Source organism: Pyxicephalus adspersus, chromosome 10 (genome assembly GCF_032062135.1).
Source record: "Pyxicephalus adspersus chromosome 10, UCB_Pads_2.0, whole genome shotgun sequence".
Taxonomy (NCBI): Eukaryota; Metazoa; Chordata; class Amphibia; order Anura; family Pyxicephalidae; genus Pyxicephalus; species Pyxicephalus adspersus.
Genome location: NC_092867.1, coordinates 35,067,896 through 35,086,910, shown reverse-complemented (window position 1 = coordinate 35,086,910; position 19,015 = coordinate 35,067,896). Strand labels below are relative to the sequence as shown.

Here is a 19,015-nt window from a genome sequence, read left to right as displayed (position 1 = left end):
ATAGGTTTCTGTCCTTTAAGTTAATCTCTGCTAGTGAATATTTTACTACTGAATGAAACATGCATTTTGACCTGTCATCATTTATTTATTGCATTGTTTCAACTTGATCATAACTCTTCTCAGTATTGACAAACAGCTATATTTTATTTGTTCTAATCCAGTACCACCAAAATGATGTCAGTCATCATCATCATTTTCCTCATCATTACCATCATCACTCCCAAAAAGTCAGTCTAAATCAATAGAACATCTATAAAAGAATACAAAATCCTGTAACACAATTACTTAAAGCTTGCTAAATAATCCATTGAAGGTTGTTATCAGCCTGATTACAGTGACAACCTGCACTCCAGTTTGGATCTGGTTTAATGTCCCTAAAATAAAGCTGAAGGAGGCTTTAAAGTCCTCAAGAAATCTACTTGAAGATTGTTGAATGCTTTGTGACCAATTGCTATGCATTGCTCTTATACTAACTGAAGCCTGTGTATTAAATGCTTGTTAAATTTAGGGGCTCGTTAATATTACGAGTATACACACCGCAGCCCATATTTGGCAGCCCATTCATAAATATTTGGTTATTGGTGTTGAGCCTGCAGTGTGGCATAGTGTTCTCTTTGCATAAAAGTGCATTTTTTAAGGAACTGGCTAGCCAATGTATGATCATATTACTGGTATTTAAATAACCCATTGGTGTGGCTAGAGAGTCAGTGAATATGCAGCTCCATGCCATACCAGCCCATGAGCCCATTCAGTTTAGGAGGGATACTGCCATTGGTAATAAAATAGGAAAACCCTTCTAAAATACTTGAATTTGATTCCCATGGGTGCTGAGCTCTTTGGTACTATGAGGGGCTGTTCTTATCCATTTACTTAGGCAAGTCATTCCCTGCTATCCCCTAATTGATTATTAATACAAGTTTTTTTGGCGAATAACCAGATATTGGGACTTAATAGTCCAATTAAGCAATTCTCCAAGAAGGTTAAAAGTATAAAAGCTTACAAATTACATCATAAAATATGTGTAGAAAGTTGGAACACCTAATCATTAGAGAGGTTCCTGAAGAAGATCTATGTTGGTGCTAGAATGTATTTATGTGATCTCTTTGTTATGTATTTTTATGATGTAATTTGTAATAAAGTAAGCTTTTATACATTTAACCATGTTGGAGAATTGCTTTATTGGACTATAAAGTCCCACTATCTGGTTATTCACCGAAAAAAATCTTTGTTTGTATTAATAATCAGTTAGGGGATAACAGGGCACGACTTGCCTAAGTAAATCGATAAGAACATACATAAAGTTATACATTTAACCATGTTGGAGAATTGCTCAATTGGCCTATAAAGTCCCGTTATCTGGTTATTCACCCAAAAAAACTTTGTATTTTTAATCTTGGGATGTGGCCGGATTAAATGAAACTCTAAAGGGGTCTAAAACTTTACTATACCTTAATTCATTATGGTTACTGCATGAAGAGAAGAGACACTGGCACATATCTTTTCTTTTTAAGGGGCATAAACCCTTTACTACATAGGATAAATATTTAACGTATCTTTATTTTAGCCATGTCACTGTCTTTACTGACATTTTTAAAATATACATTTTTACACTAGTGGGTTAGCTTTGTGAATTCAGCCTGTAATGTAACCATAACTGAAGCCACCATAGTGTCTTTTTTAACCAATTATTTAAACTAAAATAGTTTATGGTTCTTTTGAGAATTTTGGTAAACCATTTTTTTAATTATTACTATAAACTATAATAGTTTAAATACATTATTTATTACAAATAAACATTTAGTACAGGACATACATAGTTTCACAGGGAAATAAGGATGTGCTAAAATCTAAGGAAAGCTATTTTTTTCTCACTGTCACCATGAGACCCATCTGGACACAGTTGGCAGTGAAATAAATCATTCCTCCAATTCATTTAGATTTCTATGCAAATTTAAACTTTAGCTATTGAGTTCTGTAAAACATAGATAGCTTAGTAAACATACTAAATTATTTTTAAAGTAAATCACCTGCAGGTAGAAATATAATTATTACACATCAATATTTAATATTTATTATTTATATAAATTATAACAAATATATATTTTTATAGGCTCATAGGGAGACTGAAAGGACAGAAAAAGGGTACTTATTTTCTACTGTATCCAATGAAATTTGAATATAGCAGTCACATGGCTGAAATACAGATTATTTTACTTTTATTAAAACTTTGTGAACTAAACTTTTCCTATTTTTAGAAAGAAAAAAAGACATACAAATCATTTATTTTATTTTTGTTTTTATGATATACTTTAATTTATTAAAACAATATAATATCTTAATACACACTACATGCAATACATGGATTATTTAACATTACCGCTCTCTCATATATCCTTATAACCTTTAGTACATTTCATTGCTTTAACTATACCAATGAACAGCTGATTTAAGGCATACAAGTTCTCTTTTATTACTTGACATACCATACAGTGCCAGTAATAAAAAAAAATGGTTATAACCATGTCCAATAATATGCAAAATAAAGAGTTCCAATAATAACTGTAAGACTTCCGTTGTCTGAAAAAGCATCAGTAAAATAAATTAATTTTGACTGCAAACATTATTATATGATACTAAAATGTGTTTACTAGCCTTTTGTATGTTTATCCTATTATCTATTTTTGCTTTATAGTTTCATTTATATTATATTATGAATTGCAACACTTTCTTTTTATTTTATTATCCAAGTTTTATTTAATATTTTTAATAATATTATGGTATGAATCAATGCCGATCAACATTGATACTGTTCAATATTATATTACACTGCTTTTTATTTATATTCAGGCTGGCTAATTGGCATGAAGTGGTAGTGGGACTAATGAAGCAGCACACTTGAGGCTGTAAACTTTATTGACAGGTGTTTGTGTTGCTTTTTGCATTTGTGGACTGCAAAGAACATATGTGCAGGGGTCAGGGGAGGGTGAGTAATGTAGGGTGAAAGGTGACAAGCGTCTAATAAGAAAGATTTAGAAGGAGAAAGTTATTCCTTCCGGTTCTTGTTTCCTTCTCTGCTGTCCAAATTTAACCAGAGAACAGAGCCTGTGAATCTGTCTGCTAACAAAGCCCTGATGTGACATTAATAAAATCAGAAGAAAAAGGAAAGCCTTCCACCACTTTTCTTTCTGAGCTTGCTCACTAGCCTCTATGTTACTTTCTTGAATTTTCTTTGAGTTTGCCGACAAAAGTCAGGCTTGCCGTAGTGCCCATCACAGGCCAAGCCGTCAAACAAAGGCCCGCAGAGCTTACAGGAATTCTTCAGCAGACTTGTGGTTGCTGAGGAGAGGACGGGGACCTTTGTCACCACCAACGCCATCTCACTACCTCGAGCTCTATTCTCCTGACTCATGTTTGACAGACACTGAGGCACAATAATCTTTCCCTCTTCCCTGAGGGGGTCAACAGCATTTGTGAAACAGATTTTTACAAACTGATTTGACCCTTTCAAGCCCTTTCGAGCCCCCCGCCTTTCATCCCAGATCACTGGCTGTATCAATGTCACATAATTAAATCAGCCTTCTTATTTCCCTCTGCTTCCTGCTAATTGTTTGCTCACAGCCAGGATTAAAAGGAGACAGAGAGGAAGAAATACGTTGCTGCCCATGTACAACTGGGAAAAGTATAAGTAAAGGTGTCAGGGATGTAGGACTTTGTTTCAAGAACTAATAGATCAATAGATAAATAAATTCAGTCAATTGAACAAAAACAATGGCACTTTTTGTTTGCATGCTTTTCACATGAAAAAATGTAAAAAAACAATACAGGGACATCCAAAAATGTATAGCAAGACCCTAGTGTTAGAGAATAGGACCCTAGTGTTAGAGACAGTAGAAATTAGCACAACATCACCAAGTAATTGTCAGTTTAAAATCTGGCTTTTTTTTCAATATATGATACATCTGTAGAAAATTTGATAAAGTCTGCTGGAACGATAGCAATTGTCACTGCACTCTGCGCAGCTGCTTCAGAGAATTCAGGAACAGGTTAGCACTAATCTATACAATGATTGACTTGACAAAAGCATCTTATGATTACATGTAAAAATGATTTACTGTTAGTGACAGGTTCTCTTTAAGGTTAATACATAATGCTGTTTGTACATATTTTTGTTTTATTTTTTATTTAGAACTAAAATAAAAAAATATACATACACACACAATCAGCGCTATCATTGTTGTCACATTTGACCTATGTTATCATCTCAAATGAGCTGTTTTTTTGTAGAAATGGCTGATTCTATTCAAAAGTAAGTCACATTGAGATTTGATATCTTGTAAGTTAAACCATAGTGCTCTCGGAATCCTTTGTTTTAAAATTTATATATATATATATATATATATATATATATATATATATATATCATATTTTATTATTTATTATATATTTATATTTATTATATATTTATATATATATATATATATATATATATATATATATATATATATATATATATATATATATATATATAAAGAGAGAGAGAATAAAATGCTTTAGACCATTCCTACTCTACCACATTCACTTGAATAAATAATAATAACACTTAACTACTAGCAACTTGTAATTATGGCTAATACAGCACACGGAAATAAACTTCAAACAAGGAGGAACTGTAATATTATGTCAAACAAAAAGGATCTTAGTAAAGCTATATATTTCTCTTTATTTCTTCTTTTTTTGTGGCTAATGGGCCGAAGGGGTTCCTGTAATGTCAGGAAGTTTGTGTTGCAGATGAATATTTGAGGTCTTGCAAAAGGTGCTCAGGAGAACATGCCTATAGTAGAAAAAACATACACTGACACTTTATACATGCCATTGAAACATTATTTTTTTTAGTGGGATTTAAGATTTCTGCTAGTACAGGTTCACTGTAAAGCAAATAGCCTATTCTCTTGTTAGGGTTTGGGTTGATTAACTAGGAGTAGAGGCTGGTTTTATTGTCATTTAGGACTTCATTAGAAAGAATTCCCCCAACAAGAATTACTCAACAATACAGAAATCTGAGAAATGTATAAAAAGGTATATGTATATAGTTCTTTTTTCCAAGGATAGAGAGGACTGGACTGCTTTGCGGGGGGGGGTTGCGGGGGGGGGGGGGGGGGGTGGCTGGAAGAGATGGATTATCTCAAACCTGGAGTTGGGCTTTACCTCTTCATTAAATTAACTCTAATGGGAGTTTATAGGTTTCACTTTATAGGGTTCAGTGACTTATTAGGTTAATGCAAGATGCCAGGTATTGCTTTTCTAGTGCAAAATGTAAAATTAAAAAAAAAATGTAATGTGATTCTTTGTATTGTACAGTTTTTTTAATACATAAATAAATAATACATATTTTAATATACATATTAAATAATAAATATTGTAATACATTATTACAACTTAAACATATTTGTTATAATTAAACCCGGTGACTGAACCAAGGAAGACATAATGTTATTGGACTATATTCCTTCCAAATTCCTTAAGATGAATTGCATACTTTACAGGAATATTTATATTCATCCTCAGGTTTGTAGAATCTAAGCAATAAACCTCTGGAAGTTCCATTTTTAGGAGATTTTGTTTATCTGTTCTATCACACAGTATTTAATGTGCAGCTATTGATTGCTTTAAATAATTCCTCTACCAGTGTTTGCTATGCTGTGGATTTATCCCCTTACCTCTTGACGTTTATAGCTCCAAATGTCCAATCTTTGCACGTTTTCTTCTTTCAGGAGCTCCATGTGCCTTTAATTGTATATATTTTAACATAAAATCAATATTACAATTCCCCCAATTTATAACACTATACAAATGAGTAAACAGATTAGTATTTCTGCAGCAATAACACAAAGATGTTTTTGGAGCAGTTTTTATGGGTGTTTAATGATATAGATCTTTTCAATCCATAGCGCAAATTAATAGGTCATTGACTGGCATTAACACACACATTTATATATAATGGTAATAATGCTCATGTGTTGTTAAATTTAACTTACTCTTCTATTCCATTTGGTTTAAAATATCTTCTTTGGCTCTGTCCATGGTGCTGAATTGTATGCAAGGCTTAAGTATAATTCTGGTAACCAAACAGTGAAAAAGTTGGAAGGATTGTCAAAGTATTTGCATGACATATTTTGATATTCATGAAATCATTATTAATCCTTAATAAACAAATTTGAGCCAATGCAAAGGATTTTAACCAGTGAATACTTTGGTATTTGCTTCAAATTTCCAATACAAAAATGGCAATTGTTGTATTTTTCCGAAATGAGCATAACACTTCTACATTTCATATATATGTGGATATATATTTGGTTAAATACATTTATTTAATACACGCATTGCTTGATTGGGGTTCTAACAAAGAAAAAACAAATATTTAATATATCTGTTTTTAACTTTTACATTGTTGTACATTTTTGATACCTCTATCCATGCAGAGTAATCATTGGTATATGATGGCATAGTGTAGTAAATAAGGATAGCCATTCTTCTTGTGTGTTTTTCAAGAAAAGTGCTGATTTAAAGCTAAGTGAAAACTCCCCTGCTGAAGTCAAGAAATACTTCTTCTGAACATTTGCCCTTCATGATAGAAAATGGAAGGTGCTTTAATTGAAAGAAGTGAAGCTTCTGAACTCAGTTACAGGCTAATGGGAAAGGTAGGATTGATGACAGTTCGCTGTTAATATATTAGTGAAGGTCTAATTCTAGCAGTATGGGATAACTAACCCTTACAATGGCCTTTCCTGCTTTATTAGCAAATGTTCTGTCCACATGAAAAGAAATCAATCCCTACACTGGAGTTGCAGGGATGCTGCAATTACTCAGTTAAAATGCTGAATGTGATATGGAGAGAGTGAACAAGACTTGGGGCCATCAATGTTACAGGAATATCATTCCTAGGCATACAAATATATGAGTCAGTTGAGATCATGTGGATCTCAGCATAAAAAGCCTTCAAACAAAACCACATTGTTGAAGGTGCCATGACCCAAGACTTCCAATTACTGAAAATCCCACACTCTACAGTGTGCATTTTACATGTTCATGATTTTGCTTCATACATTTAAATTATAGGTCCATGCATACGTAGTCACTAAAGTAACTTTTAATATGGGTGAGAATTTAAATATATATAACTGACATGTAATTTGCTCAAGATTTGCATATCATAAACAATTATTTAAAGAGAATACAAGTTTTAATTATTTGAATCAGTTTGTGTAGTTGGGTTTTTATATACTTTAAAGTGACATAATAGGAAGTAAGAATAAATCTCAAAAATGATGGTTGCCACCACAGATGGTTTGGAATTTCTCATCAAATTTCTTTTTCCAGTAATAATGATCAACAAAAGTTTGTAGTTTTAACCCTTTGCTACTCTTTCTAAAACTAACACTTGTATACTATATATATATATATATATATATATATATATATATATATTGAAAGAAAGGTAAAACTGAAGTCATGGCTGTCATAATAGCACCAACAAATGTCACCTAGTATGATAAAACTTAGTGACTCCTGTGCCAATCAGATGATAGGGTGTTGGTTTCAGCCAGGAACCAAGGAACCAGTACCCTTCCAGTGCCAATCTTACATGCTACGAGCATTGTCATTGTAGCCAGCTTAGAACATGTTTTGCATAGAGAGTTAGCAATTGTACTAGTAGTAATCCTGTCTTGGTTCATATGTCGAGACTCTCTTCATCCATGTATGGAACTTGTACCCTTTGGTAGAGGTGGAAAGCAAATCTAGAGTCAGCTGTATAGGAGTGTGATCCTGATTGAACATCAGCAAAATAAAACACCTAAAGCCTCTTTATTATCAAAAAGCAGATCAGAACTTGAAGATTAGACAACTGTAAATGGAGGTGAAAATATTGTCTTACATAAAGATGCTTTCATGTTCACAACTTTGACCCCCAAGCATTGGCCCAATGATGAAGATCAGGGTTATGAGCTCAGCAAGGATTAGAGGTGTCTAAAACAAAATCTCTCAAATGCCTTTAAAGTATCCCAACATATTAATCAGTTGTGGCATATGAAGGAGAATAATGCATAGGCCTGTGCACCTATAGAAAGAATAACCCTTTGGATCAAGTATACCCATTTGTACATTGAAGTTTCTTAAGTATGACCCTTCTACCATAACAATAGTTAGCTGCATTCAATGCTCTTTGAAACAATAGCAGAAGAATACCCATCCATTGGGTTTCTTGACAATTTCATATAATGTTTCTCCAATTGGATCAATATTCCCACTGCCACATCCCAACAATACGAATCATAGAAGTAACAAGGAAAAACTGACGGGTCTTTTAAGGCATCAGTTTTTATACCACTTCTTCAGACATAAACCGATAATAAATTAAAATTTATTATATACATTATAAAATATGTATTAAAACATTCAAAAATATAAATTCACAACTTGCACTGTTTTTCACAGAGCAAAGTCTGCTTCGTCAGGAATCTTCTGAGACCCACAGTCATACAATTAATTGTTAAAAGGATATATAATATATAGTACAGTATATACATCAAATAAATGACCAAAATTTGCCAAAACTCTCACTTACTTTTCCACTCCACCTTGTGTGTTATTGGCAATTTGGCGCCTTTCTGTATTCTTGCCAAAATATATGTTAACATTTGCTGTTGACACAGGACTCTAGAATTGTCCCAAGGTGACAAAAAGGACAGAGCCCAATAGAATCTCACAGAGACAGTAACTGTCCCACCACATACTAGAAAGTCACTACATCATATGGTCCTCACATGGAAGAGACAGGAGATAATAAAATGCCCAGCGTTACAGGCAGAACACCATCATGTGAGAACAAATACCAAACAATGGACTTTAATACCCTACTCCATCAGTTTTTATACAAATAACAATAACCTATTAGGTAACCCAATACAATATTGTTACACACATAGGCATCTGATGAAAGTGATGTAAAAACTTCATACACCTATGTCAGCATTATATATTTAATGTCCTTGACTCCAAGTCTCCTGTGGATCACCACAAATGAACACAGTTTTTTTCTGTAGTTCTGAGTTCTGAGAAGAAGTTCAGAATTAGGTGTTCCATGATAATTTCATATTTCAGAGTATTTTTCCTTCTGGCTCCTGAAAGTATAGGATCACAATCTCTATATTTTAGTAATAGGACCAGAAATATTCAAGAGTTTTACCAGGCAGCTTACGACTAGAAGGTACTCAGGAACTGAGGTGAATTCGTGCAAAGCATGCAGGTTTTTTAAGAGTTGCTCCACATAAACTGCAAGATGGGTGCCTTTAGGCAACTCTAGTAGAGTGACCTGCAGTGGTGCCTTCAACCATAGGGACTCACGATTACATTTTATATGAGTGAGAATGAAACTTATCCTGCCCTATCTAATCAGCCCACACTCAATAGCCAGGCAGTAAATTATGGCCAGTAGAGTGGACTTACTCAATTTCTGATAAAATGGCAGCTGTGGAGGAAATGTCTGAGGCTGTAGCCATTCCTGGGACCTATAATACCTCCTCAGCTTCAGAGGAGATCGTCTCCATTACAGGCGGACGTTTTGTGCAGCAAATAGTGTGCAGCCTGAATGGAACCACTCCAATATGGCGAGGACATTGGAGCCTTCTGATGGGTAGCAGCGTAACTAAAAGACTGCTGGCACTTCTTAGCTAGCTTTGACAGGTTGGCACCAAACGTCTGGTGCTTAGGAGATGGCTTAGTGAAATAAAGATTGGATGGCAGCTGTAAGAGCAGGATTATAATGGTGGATCAGAGGAGCTCCTATTCAGTGTGTGCAGCCATGCCCCCTATTTGATATTATTTATTATCACTAGCATGAATATTTTCCCATTAGGCATAAAGAATGAGCCGATCATATGCATAGAATAATTGATAAAAATATATATAAATTAGCTTTCTTCATTTATGCAAAAAAAGTATTTTTGATCGAATTCATTTTTTCTACTATAGAACACAATGCATGAATCATATATATTAATGATCTTATGCTAGCAATACAACATATTTATTTTAATACACATTTCTGGTTAAACATTCTCTTTAGCCTTTCCCTTAGAAACACCTAGCTGAACTATATGTATGTTTATCTGCTCAGTACTTCATTATATTACCATAGTAAATTAGACCTAAATGAGTCTTTAGAAAAAAATAAATCAAATGGATAATGCTACCATCTTTTTATCTCATTTGTTCCCATACAATTAGGAGTTTTACTGCCCTGTTGTGACAGGTGACTGTGTTTGACCTTTGCCGCTTGGTTGGCTGACTAGTGCTGAAACTAATGAAGACCCTTTAATGGATTGGATTGTGCAGGGCTCTCAGTCCTAGGTGAGGAAGACTGAATGTTGCTGCAGTGCAGACGGAGTCCAGAGAAGATCCTTCAATTAAACCTGAAGTCTATTAGCCAAGAAATATTGGGTAGGTTGAGAGTTAGAAATGATTTAACCATAAAGCCTTCCAGGTGATTCTTTAGAATTAAAAACATCCTGTTACTTATTAGGCTGGGTGGGCAGACAATGATATTGGCCATATACAATTATCTGGCAGAAGTCTCTTCACACTGTCGCCTAATAAATGAAGCAAAGTTTAACACGTAATGAGTAGTAAAATACGATGTTGAGGTAATAGCTATGGCTGAATGTTTGTTTCATGTCTGGCTCCGCAGACCCCATTGTCCCAGAAAAATGTTTTTACTTTGTATTATAGGACTGATGCATAGTATTATAATAAGCAATATATTAAATGAATGACCCTTTGTTAAATACCCTGCTACATTAGAATGGCTTGAAATGATGAGACAAGAATTGGGTTGTATAGACTTTCTCTGCAAAAGTTGCTAGGGGTTCCTTGAATAGTGAGTGAGATGAATTTATGTATAACGTCAGTGAACCCAGACACAAATATAAACCCTGACATCCATATTTTTCTAGTCGTTGTATAGGGAGCATTTTTTGCACTGGCCATTTATATATCAGGGGTTTCAAGAGTTACGACGATGGCCACCAATATGAAGAGAATTATTTCCATTGACCAAAAAAGCCAATAGAAACCATGAAACATGCTAGTTTCAAGCAAGAGGAGAAAATTCTTTCCCAGGCCAATAGAAACATATAAGAAAACATCTGAACCACATCTCGGTGGAACCTAAATAAATGCCAACTCAGCCTTTACCTACCCCATGCAAAACTTTGTGTGAAATCTTGCTAGGAATATTTCCTGAAACTATATATGATTTAGTAGTGTTTTGGTTTGAAATATTATGCTGCCACATATTTTTTGAGTTTAGTAACAAATCATTTAACTTTGAAGGGACAATAAGCCATAAAAATTACAGTTTCACCCCACCCCTCCAAAAAAAAACATATTTGTTGAACACTAGATAAATAAGGACTAATAAAGAAAGAGAGGGGTAAAAAGAGGACAGGAAAGAAGAGGAGGGATTAAAAAGGGTATAGCAATGTTTTATTAGGGCTAATTGGTACTGAAATCAGTAGTTACATCCTGGAGAAAGTCTGCAAATAACCCACAGAGTTAAGGAACGCCATCCATTAATACTATTTTTTGCCACGTGGCTTCCTTTATTCCTTTCAGGACAGAAGTGAGATCTTCCATCAACTGGAGCTCATTAGTCCTATCAAAGCAGTAGGCTACCATGGGGGTCTGTGACCGATAGAAAAATGAATGGCCATGCAGCATCAACCAGATAGATCAGGAGTGACTTGAGATAGGTCTCACCAGTAAAAACATGCAAGAGCTAGAATCCTCGTAATTTGGTAAGTCTGTGAAAGTTTAGATAATATGATGGGCCTATCCCAAAAAGCCATAAGCCTGGGGCACTCCCAGAAGGTATGGAAAGTGTTCCCCTATCTGAGTCACAGTTCCAGCATTGATAAGTGAGCTCAGGATACAGAAGTATAGTAACAAGGGCATTTGATATGCTATTTCTGTATATGCTTTGCTAATGGAGGAAGTGTGGGGGATGGAGAGCACGTTGGCAACTTGTGTGCTAATTTCATGATGTAGGAACGGGTTAAGTCCACATATCAAATAAAGATATAACTGGCAGACCAAGTGTCTTGATGGACCCCAGGAAAGACATAATGTTTCAAAATCAATGAGAGGTCAACATAAACCGTCCGGTCATGGAAGGGCATTTAAAAAGTGAAGGAATTGTAAAGTTTTCCAGAACCCCAATGAACCAATAAGAATTCATCTTAAAAAGGCAAGGCTAGGCTTGCCTGGGATCACAAAACCCTGTAAATCTTGCTCCACATACAGCTAAAATGCAAAAACCAGTATCTTCCACACTAAAATGAAACTTCGGGTTGCTAATGAAAGGGAAAGAGGAGAGAAGGATATGGTTAATTTTCAGGGGTAGCCACAGTTTTAGAAAAAAAAAGGGAGTTGGTGGATTCTATCTCGTTAGATGGGAATGGAGGGGAGCTGGTGCGCAATCATTCTTCTCAACTAAAAACTTAGTACACACTGCACAACTACAAGGTACAAACAAATACTCATTTAAAACACAAAGGATATGACAAAGACCTTTGAACTTGAAAAAAGAATGGATTTCAATTACATGGATGAACTTACCATCACTGCTTTATGGCTAAATTCATAACAATGCATGACTTGAGGGTACGCTGTAATTTTTTATTTGCATATTTATCCAGTAACTCTTTTTGATCAGGGGTCATCAGGGGGAGAAAACATATATACTTCTTAAGTTTGACCTCATCTATAAAATGTGACCGTCTGCCTTTCTGCATTTACAGTGCACATCAAGTATTAGCCTAGTAGACCATCTTCTTTGGCTTCTGCTGCTAAAGTGGGAAAGCAGGAGGAAAGTTAAATATTTGCAGTAAGGGATGGAGGGAGATTAAGGCAAAGCTGTTGGTTTGCCTTGCAGAGACCATATTCACATTTTGGCCACACTCCCAAAATTGTATTTAGTTGCACACAAGGGTGTTCTCCTTGATTTTTCTGGAAAGGTCTGAAGCTGTGTTACAGATATGTACACACTTGTGTGAATTTAAAAATCCTGTAGAATAATTAAAATACATGAATATTTTAAACATGTTTCACACATTTTCAATTAGTTAAACTGCATTTCTCATCAAGTGTAGTGTGATCAATTTAAAATGAATAAAAAGTTTCCATAGGTCCAAGGAAAAAGTTATTATATGTGCTACCAGTTAGGTATCAATTGCTATAGATGCAGCACAGATTTAAGGTATTTGCATACTACATAGTTTTAGAAAACCTGACATCTTCATGTCAGTTTTCCAAGACAGCTCACTCTCTATATGTCATAGCCTTTTTTCTGACACTTTTCTACATTACCTTTTACAAAGCTGCTAAGGGAGAAAAAGGTACTATAGAGCAGACATTTTGGGTTCTTAGAATACTGGGGTTCCTCCAGAGGCTGTTAGAGGTTCCTCAAACAGTTGCTGATTGACCTCCCACTTGATGATGCCTGCATAGGTCTTGAGCCAACACCACTTAACAGAGCCAGCTCCATGACTTTAATAATATTTTTGGTTGTCCTAAATGTGGTAAGCCCCCACTGTGAGGGGGCATTCCTTCAACAATTTTTAGGTGTTCCTCATGACCTGGATATTTTTAAGGGTTCTTTAGGTCTATCATTTAAGTCCGTCATTTTAATGAAAGCCACGCTTATATACACTACCCCCATTTAATCACACCACACTACACCCCTTAACTTACCAGCCGTTCCCTCCCAAAAACACAACGAGACCTTCTTGGACTGGCAAGCAGACATTTATTTACCAATAAATAAAAAACATTTTAATAATCAACACAATAAATAACCAGTAAATATAACCATTATTTAAATAGCATACATTAACATAAATTATCATAAATAAACATATAAAAAAGATAACATTAACATAGCCATTAATATATAAATTCACCCTATACTTTAACATAAAAAACTTTCTTCAACCAATTATAAAATATAAACCTTTAAACCAACCCCATTTAAACTACCAACAACCATTTCCAATTTAAAAAAACAGGCTGCAGGTCTAGGAAAGGTAAAGTCCACTCCAACCAAATATAATTATCATTTTATATCACATGGGCCCCTAGCTGCTCAGCGCCGCCTCAGGGGGCCCACTATAACACCTATAAATGGGCATCCTACCACCGAGTTTCTCTTCCAAAATTGACCATTAGGACTCTTACCCTCCTAAACCCAACCACCCCCTATGCCTACCAATAGAGTGGGTGGGAAATGTTCTTCCCGCAAAAAAACTGTCCCTCACTTCCGACTGACCTTCTACGTTATCCCTCTATTCTTCTCCTTCACTTCCGAGCCGACACTTAGCTAACCCCACTCCCTATCTCTTCTGACTCACATTAACCCTTTCAGAACCTGCTGGGGTTGCCCTCACACCCTGTCATGCAGGCCCTATGCTTAGTCCTCTGCTGCGCGCCTCACTTTAGTGTCTCATGTAGTTAGAGAGGAATAGGGATAGGCATACTGCATTCAGGCATGATACTATGACATTAGGAAACCTAAAGGTATGCTAAAGATTCATTAAAACGTGTGCTGCAAATTTTCTACATACTATAAAAATGAAATGTATTTGCAGATCTAGATCTTTGCAGAATTAGGATTTCACTATTACCAATTTTTATGGATGCCACATAAAAGTTTGGATGCAATATGACTCTGTCCTTAAAACATATTGCAATAATTAATTAGTGTTTCAAATCACTTAATATAAAATGTCTGTGGTATAGCTCCCATTTGTAAAAATAAAAAAAAAAAAACTCAACCATTTGCTCTTAAACTTAAATGATGTCAGTAATCTGTAAAACTTTTTTCAGTTGGGCTTTAAATGGACAACATTATGAACTGGCCCCATTTCCAACTAATAGTGTTTTCTAATAGTGTATGTATACATATGCATTTGCTGGAATTTGTGCACAATGCCAACCAACTTTACTAAAGAGTCATCAAAAACATTTTTGCCGGCAGCACCAGCAAAAACTGGACAAAAAAGCACGGACCTGCGTTCATGCTTTTTAAAGTGTAAGACTGGATTTTCCATGGATACTGACTGACATGAGTATATTTACACATATATGTGTGATCAAAGTGCAACACCAGATATGAAAGGGTGATCGCTTTGGTAAATAAATTCTTTATCATACGATAGAATTATAAAAAAATTGGCTTAGATTTTATTTTTTTATTATTATTATGATTATTTTTTTTACTTTACAATAAAGGAACAAGCTGTCCCATCTATGGGAATGTGGATTCAGATTTACCGAATATGGGTTACAAGCCATTACAAACGTGCATTCACCTAAGACCTGGTGAGCAAACTTAAACCTTAATAATGAAAATTGGCCCTCTCAATAGCAATGCTTTTAATTGGTTTTAAAACCACAGGGTTGTTAGGTATGGATTGCTTCTGTTTAATCTCAGCTTTTTAGGGATATTCTATAAAGCATATTTATAAGGATGTAGATGTGACATTCATGAAACATTCACAGGTGGTTAATTATTCTCTGTAATTAAAAATCTATGCACCATATTTACCTGCAGTGAATATTAGGGAATGACATATCACTGTTTTGTAACTACGCTCCCATGAGTTCTTTTGTTAAAATGTCCTAGGCTACTATAGAAGGGCAAAACCAATATGAGATTTTGGAGATATTTTGCACATGAATTTATTAGTTTTGATTTAATTACACTTATAGTTAACTACTGTTCTAAACATTTCTAAGCAAGACCAATTATTTCCCAATTATTTCCTGAGACACTAATTGGACTGGGGTTACAAGAGTACGTAGTGCATAGTAGTAGTACATAGCTACATACATAGTTAATTAGGTTGAAAAAGGACATTAGTCCATCAAGTTCAACCACAAGGGGTGATTAGGCATAGAACCCCAGTAAGAAACCAATTAATTATCCTTATCTAAAAGTATAAAGAAGATAAAGTAATAGAAGCTTTAGACATTCTTTAATTGTCTTAGTGTGTTAACATGTAGGATATTGTTATTGTCATACTCAGAATACACCTTGCTTGGACAACACTGCCCATTATCTAGTTTGTTTGTATTAATGAAATAGTTTCTCTTGTACTAAAACTTTATGGGATTAAATAAGATATGTTATATAACCTCAAGAAATCCTAATAACATTAACCATAGGCGTAACAAAACAGGACCATGTGTGTGGCTATCTTTTCTCTGCAACTGTTGCTTTAGTTTATTCTTCATTCTTCTTCAGTCTGTTTCTCCAATGTAGCTTTTTATTGTGCTATCTTGTCTATTTGTTCCTTGCTCCTTTTGTTTTTAGTTAGTTTTGGCTTGGTATTACTATGATTTTTCTTTTCAGTAGAGTTTATTATTAAGCTTTGCATTGATACTTAGAGTGTTTTCTTTCCTGTTGTGCTATGTTTAAAGTCCTAATATCCATTGGTAATATAGAAGGTTACCTATAGCACTAATGTAAAGTATAAATAAACACAGTCACTACAATATCATCACATGGTTATGTGATTTCAGATGTAATTTTCAATTTTCAAGATTGGAAGCAGCTTTTATTAATGTTAAACTTGGTGATCCTGCTATGAGGGTTTTTGTATTTTTTAGGAACTTTCTATTACAAGGTTACAACTTTCACACTCGGGATGAGCGAGAATGCCTCTGATTAACAAAGTATAGAAATCAATATTTACAACAAGGTTTGAAGAACAGTCATCTTAACAATAATCTTAACAACGAAAACATGGGACATAGTATAATCATATAGTTGGTGGAATAATGTGCTAAAAATTCCATTAGGTATATTGTTATGATGATGGATTTTGCTTCTAATGTATAGTTATAAATAAAGTCCAACTTAACATGTGAACATCGCTCACATCACTCATTGATGGTAATGAGTAGGGATGAGCCTCTGGCATTCTCTCAAACATTTCCTCGAACTTCCGATGGTTCTGCGAATTTTCCCGCGAACCGATTTTGCGAAACCAATCAGAAGTTCGAGGAAATCATTACGATCCCAGGCAATAGAGGTTAATTAACCTCTAGTGCCCCGGAATCGCAGTGGATTCTCAGGGCTGCATTCATTCATGCAACCCTGGGAATCTTCCTGTTTTCCTGATAAGTACAGCCCGGTGACCATAGGAAATGAACTGCAGATGAACTCTCAATGGAGAAACTCCATTTGAGAGTTCACCTGCAGTCACAGCTGGCACTCATGTGCCTCCTCCAATCAGCTGTGACCGCAAGGTTCCACTGTCACTGGGCTGTGCTAATCAACCTGTTGACCCTGGGAACTGAACTGCAACTGAACTCTCAATTAAGAAACTCTATTGAGAGTTCATCTGCAGTTCCACTGCGATCCCAGGGCACTAGATGTTAAATGGGGACAAGTCTCCCCATTCAAAACCTCTAGTGCTCTCTGATTGGCTGAGGAAAGCTTTCCTCAGCCAATCAGAGAGCACTAGAGCTTTTGAATGGGAGTTTTAAAAACTCACTCACTCATCCCTATCCCTGACACACAAGCTTATGATGGATAGATGTTCAGGAATGTTCTGGAATGAACAGGGAATCTTCCACCCATGCATGGCCCAGGGAATTACTGTTAAGAACCTGGGTGGCATCTTGCAGCATCACAGCCAAGATCTTTGTGGGAGGAGGAGCCCAAAAATTAAAAAATTGTGACCATACATGCAGGTTCTTTATTGTACAAGGGGTAGACAATAAAATAAACCTAACTGCCTGATAGTAATGTATTAAATACACTCACCTGTCCTGATTCTGTTGCGGCACTGCCATCTTCTTCCTGCTTCTCTTCCTGCTTTTACTCTTCAGCTATCGTGATTTGCAGGGCTGGAATAAAGTACCTCATGAGTAGGCGTGTGGGAGTTCATTCAGTCCAGGAAGGCATAAGGGAAGCTGGGATGCACCAGGGATCCTGGCATCCAATGTTGGGCTGCACATGCGCAGCTCCTCGATTTTTTGACAGCTTAGGATGCAGATTAGGCAGGTAAGAATGCTTTTTGTAAAAGAGCTTATTCTGCAATAAAGCCTTGTCTGATCCTAAATTTTAAAAGCAAGGATAATTAAAATTACAGGGACCCTTTATTAAATAAAACTCATAACTATGATACATGGACCATGGCTGTTTCGCCCATTAAAGACCTTCACAGTCATACCCATAATACAACATACCTATTCTAAACACATTGGAAACTTGGTACTGTTCCTCCAAATTGTCCACTTTTTAGAGGAATACATACTACAATAAAAATGATCATGTATTTATGCTGCTATTTAATTAGCAGACCTACTAAAAAATAAATTAGCATGAAATACATGTTCAGAAAACAGAAAAACAGAAAAAAATGAACTATATTTTGAGAGTGTCAAAATAAAAAAAATGCATTTAGCTTTCTCTTAATTCCAGGAACATAATGTCTTCTTCTATATTTAGCTCTCAGAATATGTTGATGTAGAAAAACATGTTATAGTCAACTGCTAACATTGTAATTTAATTAACTGCTTTTGTGTGTTATGTTTTACTATTATCCTGTTTCGAGTGTCACGGCTTTTGCAGAATTCTCATTTATTTTCCCACATAAATGTGCCCTTTTTATCTTCTTCCCTTGGACATTATTCTCTGTGCCGCACACTAAGTTTTCCCTAATCTCTCCGTGGCCTTTTTAAATTCTGGTTGCCTATTTTATGGCTAGGCTTGTAATGGTTATCTTCCAGCCCTGCCTCTGGCAATCACGTAGGGAATAAACAGAAGCTGACACAGTAATTTACTTAAATCTTCTTCGCACTTTTGCAGCATTTTACTCTAGAGGATACTCCTGAAACAACAATTATTTTAAATGTCACGCGTTTCTGCCCTTAGGCTACCGACAAATGAACA

General features: G+C 35.3%; 1 long non-coding RNA gene across 1 annotated transcript; it reads right to left on the bottom strand.

Moving 5' to 3' along the window:
• Positions 1–4,556: 4,556 nt before the first annotated feature.
• On the bottom strand, positions 4,557–8,814 carry LOC140338827 (uncharacterized). The gene is made up of 3 exons (XR_011922333.1): positions 8,624–8,814; positions 5,718–5,784; positions 4,557–4,831 (listed from the first exon to the last, which is right to left on the bottom strand). It is a non-coding gene; the product is annotated as an uncharacterized lncRNA (long non-coding RNA).
• Between the last annotated feature and the right edge of the window lie 10,201 nt (positions 8,815–19,015).